Source organism: Akebia trifoliata, chromosome 14, assembly GCF_017979445.1.
Source record: "Akebia trifoliata isolate Shusen 1 chromosome 14, ASM1797944v1, whole genome shotgun sequence".
NCBI classification, from domain to species: domain Eukaryota; kingdom Viridiplantae; phylum Streptophyta; class Magnoliopsida; order Ranunculales; family Lardizabalaceae; genus Akebia; species Akebia trifoliata.
This window is the reverse complement of record NC_141388.1, coordinates 14,535,787-14,543,434: the sequence shown is the minus strand read 5'-3', so window position 1 is coordinate 14,543,434 and position 7,648 is coordinate 14,535,787. Positions and strand designations below refer to the sequence as shown.

The following is a 7,648-nucleotide window of genomic DNA, read 5'->3' as shown; positions in this document are numbered from 1 at the left end:
TTGTGTGATTTTTCATACGGGGGGTTCTGCAACATCCCAAGAATGACAGAAAAAAACAACCCATTTTGAAACTTATAACCCAAACATTGAAAAAATGTTTGGCACAATATTTGACTTTCTTTAGGGCCTCTGAATGTTTCCTTATATATATATATATTGTGGGTATCCACACATTTGCCCCCTCGGAGAGTCCTACATGCAACTGGTTGAGTTGAGGGTCAATCGGACCCAAGAGGGTGGCCCCAAGGAATTCATAGCTTCCTAGAGTTTCGAACACTTGACCTACCCTTTATGAGGGTCTTATCAAGGCTCGACTTGCCACTAGGCCAACCTATTGGGGTTCACATAAATATGTTGTACATAGATTATGTCTGCTAATAGCTATATGGGTTATTGTTTTATTATCTTTTATATCATTTTTACACTTCAAAATCACACTATTGTATGGAATGGTGAATTTAATTGTGGAGTCTGCAACCTCAATAATCACTATTGAAATCATGGGAGACTAGAATTGATTAAAGTGAAATGGGTATTGGAGATATAAGAGTTGATCAAGATATGAGAAGCTTCTCTGGCGATGTAATCTCAAGAGCTTGCTTTGGGAGCAAGTTTTCTAAAGGAAAAGAGATCTTCTCAAGGCTTAGATCTCTATAAGAAGTCATGGCAAAGACATGTTTAGTTATGGGCCTTCCTTCCATGAGGTATGAGCATTTTCTAACACGTAAACCTATTGTTATTAGATTAACTTTTTAGAAAATTGAATTTGTGGTAAATAAACTGACATGTTATATTTCATGTTAGATATATTCCCTCCAAGAACAACAAAGAAATCTGGAGGTTAGAGAAAGAGGTTCACTCATTGATATTAAATCTGGTGAAGGAACGTAGAGAAGCTACATTTGAAAATGACCTGCTACAAATGATACTTAAGGGTGCCAATTATGATGACCAAGGCATAGACATTGACCAGTTCATCATTGATAATTGTAAAATCATTTACCTAGCTGGGTACGAGACTACTGCGATCAACGCGACATGGATCTTGATGCTATTGGCTTCACATCTAGAATGACAAGATGAATCGACGCGTTGGAAGTCTGTGGGGATCGCCTTCCAGATTATAATATACTTCATAAGATGAAAGTGGTATGTATGTGACCAACATTTATGATAAAATCCTAAGACCTCTTGGCAATAATGGTGAAGGCCACCATGCTTTATAGTAGACGCCATTAGCTAGTGTTGGCTCTCATACCATTTTGATAAGAACTAACCAATTCACCAAAAACATTTAAGCGATAAAATTGTAACAAAGTTGTGTCATTTTCTTTTGGGACCGTAATGAGTTTATTGCAACCAAGTGAATGATAAATGATAATTATGTTAATTTACATAACTTTAGTAACCCATTTTTGATTTGTCATGGCAGCTGATGATGGTGATTATTGAAACGTTATGTTTTTATCCACCCATGGCAATCATATAGAGGGAGGCCTTAGAAGAGATGAAGTTCGGTGACCTAAATGTTCCAAAAGGAGTTAACCTATGGATCCCAATGCTATCATTACACACAGACCTTGAAATATGGGGATCCGATACACTTAAGTTTAACCCAGAGAGGTTCGCTAATGGAATTATTAGTGCTACTAGCAAGAGTCCATATTCCTACATGTCATTTGGGATTGGGCCACGCACATGTCTGGGACAGAACTTCGCCTTGGAAAAATTGAAGGTTCTCATATCTCTCATTGTGTCTAAGTTCAGTTTCTCACTTTCTCGAAAATATCGCCACTCTGCTGCTCATAGGTTGATTATAGAGCCTGTAAATGGACTTGATCTCATCATAAGGAAAGTGTGAAATTTTGTATTTGGGTTTGTTTTTTTTTTATCAATTTCTTTCATAATTTAGTTTGTATTTTGGAGAATAAGAAAACAAGTTATTTAACTTGCTTGATATATGCGATCATTATATATATATATTGGGTGGCGTTCTTTTGACAAAATCCTAGACAACATTTTAGAGAAAGCATTTTGTCTTATATGGGTTAAAAAGTTTTGAATGGGTTGATTTTTTTTAGGACGATCTCTATGATGAGAAAATCATTCTCACAAAAAATCAGCCAATTCTGAAATTTCTAACCCTAGTTTATAAGATGAAGAATTGTGAACCGTCAATTTTTACAGTTACTTTGTAACACTTTTCATCAGAATTGGCTGATTTTTTGTGAGGATGATCTATTGACTATAGAGATCGTCCTCACAAAAAATCAGTCCATTTCGAAACTGTTTAACCATATAAGACAAAACTTTGTCTAGAATGTTGTCTAAGATTTTGTTAAAAGAACACTACCCATATAGGTATATATGAATTAGGAGAAAATGTGGTGTCATGGCTTTCAATCACAATATCATGTCTCATCTTGCTCATGAGCGATACTTCGGACGAGTCATCTTGATATCTCAAATGATATGAACATTTATATTAGATTTTTGAAGCTAATGTTGGAAATTTTATTTTTATAAACTTGTTTTGTAACTTGGGTGTTTTTATAAATAAAATTTATTTTGGTGGTCCAAAATAAATTTTATTTTTAGAAGGATTGAATAGTTGCTCAAAAGGGAATAAAGATTCAAATTAGAAATTCGATTTGCTATCTAATTGGATTTCCAAATACGATGTGCAGACACACCTCAATTTGATCGAACAAGCTCGATAGCTCATTCGAATCTAGCGTTGAGGATAAAGTTGATATAATTTTTCAATCAATCGAATAGGACCCACTCAGTCCAATCAAATCTAATAAAAAACATTGGTTTTTGCCTGGCGATACCTAATAAATGGCCAAGCTTATATTGTCTGGCCGTTTGAAATATATAACCAAGTCATATTTTGTTCTAACCTTTGCTTTATGGTGCACAAGTGTAAATTTGCACTGATCTTTTCTCAAGAAAGGCTAACATAATTATTTATGGTCGTTCCTTGCCATTATCCAAATTTGTCGGATAGTTAGATTGCCCCATGTGTGTATGAGATCCTCTCCAATAAATGACCACATCAACCCCTCTTAAGTTAGATTTTCCATTATCTAATCTTTTTTTAATTACCCCATTACCCATGTCCTAAACCTCATAGTTTTTCCTCACCTAGGTTTTTACTAATCTCCTTTGTTCCTTAATCATGACCCCAAGGTCCTTCTTGATCCCCACATAGGGAGAAATACCTCACTTAAACCCAATTTGTTAATAATCATTAGAAGTAGTTCACCTTTCTATCCTTTCAATCTTCTTCAAAACTCAAAGAGTTCTTATGATATTCAATGTAAATTGACCATCTTCCAAGACCTATGACTATTTTGTCCACCCTAGTGAATTTTCTAGAATTTATGCTTAATGACCTATTCACCCCTAATTTGTTAGAAGCTTTCTCAAGGAAAGTGACAAAAGAGTCCAAAAACCTATCAATTATTTACATGTCATTTGACTTGATTCTCTTTCAATTGACTCAAAATCTAGAGCTTAGGATCACTTTACCCTCTTCAAAGAATTCTCTAAAACTTTTAGTTGTTTATTAACCTGTCATTTGATTGTCTTTATTGGTTAAATTCCTATATGAGTGAAAGACCATTAAGGCTAAGTTGTTGATTAGTAAAAGAAGTCATTCTATATGATTTTCTTGTGAATTAAGGAAAGTCTAGATTTTAAGATCAAACTATCCCCAAGGGTCTCCCAGAATACTATAAATAAGATTTACATTCAAAGTAAAGACCATTTGGTGATCCAAACTTTTGCCCAAATTCCTTCCTAATCTTTCTAGCATCCCATTCTTCCCAAACCTCCCTAGAAATCCATAAAAGAAGAAGGGGACCAAGATGAGAGAAGTTCTAGCTTAAACCCCCCTTTCTAATTCCCTACTCTTATCTTCCATTCCTTTACTTTTAATACCTTTCATCTTCAAGTTTCTCTTTATGCTTTTAATAATGTAGATATCTAATTTTTATTTTAGAGACTTGAGGGTAGAGAATAATCCCTCTTTGAGGTAATATCGCCCCCCTCCCATTAAGTCTTCAATAAGCTTCTTGAGAACAATAGAATAAATTTTCTTAATTTATTTTACTTCCATACAATTTAAATTTAATATGTAGATACTTTACCTTTTTTTACTTTTCATGCACTTTAAATTTCCTAGAATGATAGTTCTTTTGTTATAATTTTTTTTTTATGACAATAGAACTAGCGAGTACATCCTCTTTAGAGATAATCTTTTCTTGCTAAGTTTATCTCATGCTTATAGTTTCATGCACACATTCTTAAATGGCTACAAGTAAGGAGTATAGGCCCCTATGGACCTATATTTAACTTTTAGAGCTAACAAAGATAATCCAAAAATGGACAAAAATTTTATGCATAAGGTTTTACTCCAATTGGTTTTGTTCAACCCATAAACATTACTTAAGAACTAAACTAATAAATAAAGTCTTCTAGGGGGATACATAGTTAGAATTGAAGTTTAGGGACCTTTAAATGATAAAATCCAAATAGATTTACATCAAATTCCCAAGCTCACAAAAGATCAAGCAAGCACTTCTAGTAGAGACTTGTTTATTGTCCAGATTTGTTCATTTTTCAAAATAAAACTATGGTTCTTTACTATCTTAACTTCTATAATATTCTCTAATCTTAAAAAATATAAGAAAAAAAATAGTTTTAAAACTTCATTTATAGTTATATTAGTAACAATCTTTGGATGGGAGGGACAAGATGCCTAATACATTCCTTGTCTCTCAACCAAACCTCTTAACCTAGGACTTTAAGTAGACATTTACCTTACCATTGAAAGTGAGTCATTACAAGTCTAAAATAAATTTTAAAACTTAGTGATGTCCATTCACACCTAAACTCATTGAAATGATGGCGACCCCAAAACCTAAGTAGATGAGCTTAAACCGTACAAGATTTCGAAGCTCACATATCTATAATGGTTAAGTGATTTCCATATGGATTAAAGAAGATATCCTTTCTAATTCTATGATGGGCCAAACTAGGGGGTTAATTGTTATTAAGTGGAGTTTTCCCCACCTCACACACAACCCAATGAGTATTCTCTTAAGTTTTCCCATCGACAAAGTTGTGTGCAGAGGCATGGGTAGTGCACCACTATTGAGGATATTTTTGTATTGTAGATTGTTCATTGAGATCATCAAATTTTAACTATAGTTGATTGAATTAAAGAGCTTGAGAATCAAGATCAAGCTAAGGAAGGGATTCATTATTCTTTATTGATTTATATCTAATATTCACATATTGCTATATGAATGTGAATTAAACCAATTTCCTTGATGAGATTCAATTGAAGAAATAATTACTAGATGTGTTGGCTCAAGATCTATGATTTTTTTTATTTTGTACTAACAATGTGTATTAGAGTCATGGTTGTAACTTTCAGATTTAATTGTTCATCTTGATCTATTAAAATCATGTATTTGGTGTAGCTACGTGATTTTGAAGTTTGAAGATCACCACCATGTGGATTTGGAGTTGTCGCCATTCTTTTTTAGAAAAAAGTGTGAATGGGCATCTGGAATATGATTTTAAGAAAAATAGTTCTTTTTTTCTTTGTAGTAACTCTCGCATGAATTTGGACATTGATCTATCTAAGATCTAGGCACCCCTCTCTTTCTACCAAAAGGTGGTAGCTTTAAGAAACTTGACCATTTTAAGATAAATAAAAGAAAATAAAAAATTTGATTAAACATGATTTTGTGCCCTTAGATGCGAAGGGCTTTTGATATCTACTTAAATCGTGAAGGTCATCTTATTAAGAAAAAAAATCCTTCCATATTTTTTCCTTGAAGGAGCAAGCTTTTAAAAATATCGACTTCACGATTGTGGGCCCACTCTTATTGAATGAAGAGGGGCCCAATCACTTTTAGCTTCAAAACAAGTTTTGTAGTATGTGCACAAAGTGTTGCGGGTTTGAAATGATTTTCTTTTAAAAATGGCTACAACCCCTATACTTTCGATCGAATGAAATTCAATTTATAGGAGGTAGGGGAAGGTGAACATTACATCTTAGGAGTTTTCTAAAATCAAAATTCAAAGAGGGAAAGATAGAAGAGAGAGATGGAAATGGGAAAAATTGGAGTTACATAATCTTAAAATAACATATCCCACACCTACCTTAAAGCTTGAGTCTTCTCTTTATTCTTCTTCTTTTTCTTTTTAGGTCCTTAGTAGAAATAGATAGAATTCATTTTTTGTTTTAAGTAGAAGAGAGTATGAAGTGATTAGTAGGAACTTTTATGGGATTTTAGAGTAAGACTGAAATGAGATGAAAGAGATGAGATTTGAGGGTGCTTGAGAACATAAGAGATTGGGATAAATGGGAGTTAAGAGGATTGAAAAAGGTTCAAAGCATGAATTTTTCAAGGGTGAAGAGGGGTTTTATAGGTTTTGAAGATGACTTTTGGGGTAAGAAATGTATAAGTAGAAGATTAAGGGAGAATGACATGAGATTTAGGTATGAGGTGTTTGTCATTTTCAAGTTGGGGAGGGATAATTTGGTAAAAGATGGTGGATGGATTACTTTTGATCCAAATCCATGGATAAAATTCAATTGGGTTGGTTAGGCAACCCATTCCTAGATTGAGTATTAGTTAAGGTTGATGGATGTGGGTGTTTGATTAAAAGAATAATTATGTAAAGGATTAGGTGATTAGATTTTAGGAGGGTAAGTTTGATAGTGAGATGTGTCCAATGGTATGAGGTGAGTGGGTTAAGTGAATTGATTAAGGAAAAGAGGTGTGTGGATGACTTGTAATAGTGATTTGATGATGTTGGGTGATGACATGTGGTATAAATTGTGATATGAGTTATATAATTTTTAAGTATGATGATGAGGTTGGGTAGAATGATTTTGAGAGGTAGGTTGTGGTAGTGATAAGTATTCATCTTGATGATTATAGGTTGTGTGAATCTTGATTGGTTGAGATTATGGAAATGGATGTGGACATGGATTTGGGTTTGAGTAGGGATTTGATTTTAGAGTAGGCTAAAATGGGGGTTTAGGGTGGTTGAGGATTGGTGAGCCCCTAGGTGGACTTAGAAATGAGTTTGATGCTTGATTTTAGGTTTGGGAATGGGATGGTGGTGAATGGAGATTTACGTGATGAATTGACCTTATTATGGGTCCATTAGACCATTAGAAGTCTTAGGACTTTTTTGATTTGAATAAAAAGATCAAATTTTGAAAATTTGAGCCCTTAGGCCTGTTGATGATTTTTTGATAAAAGTATATTTTTTTAAGTCCTTTTAAAGTGAGGCCCATACAAATTGGGGTGTTTACACTTGGTTTGTACTTTTATAAGAAGTTTTATAAAAAAATTTCTTCTTCTTATTTCAATCCAAACCCATGATTTTTCCATCTCAGATTGTATGGCCATCGAAGACGAGATCGTCGATCTTTTCTCCTTCGTTAGTTGCAAATCAAGCTAGGAAATAGCAAGAAGGCAATGTCCTCCTCAAAGTTTTGGGTTATTTAGACACCTACCCTCATATTTTGATGATTAATTGAGTGTGTTGCCCCACCAAGCCCCAAATTCCCATATAAATCGTAAATCACCAATCGGACGAAGTCAAGAAAAGGCAA

General features: G+C 33.8%; 1 pseudogene; it reads left to right on the top strand.

Annotated features, from left to right (window-relative positions):
- Positions 1–449: 449 nt before the first annotated feature.
- LOC147386406 (cytochrome P450 714C2-like) lies at positions 450–1,861 on the top strand (annotated as a pseudogene).
- The last annotated feature ends 5,787 nt before the right edge of the window (positions 1,862–7,648 follow it).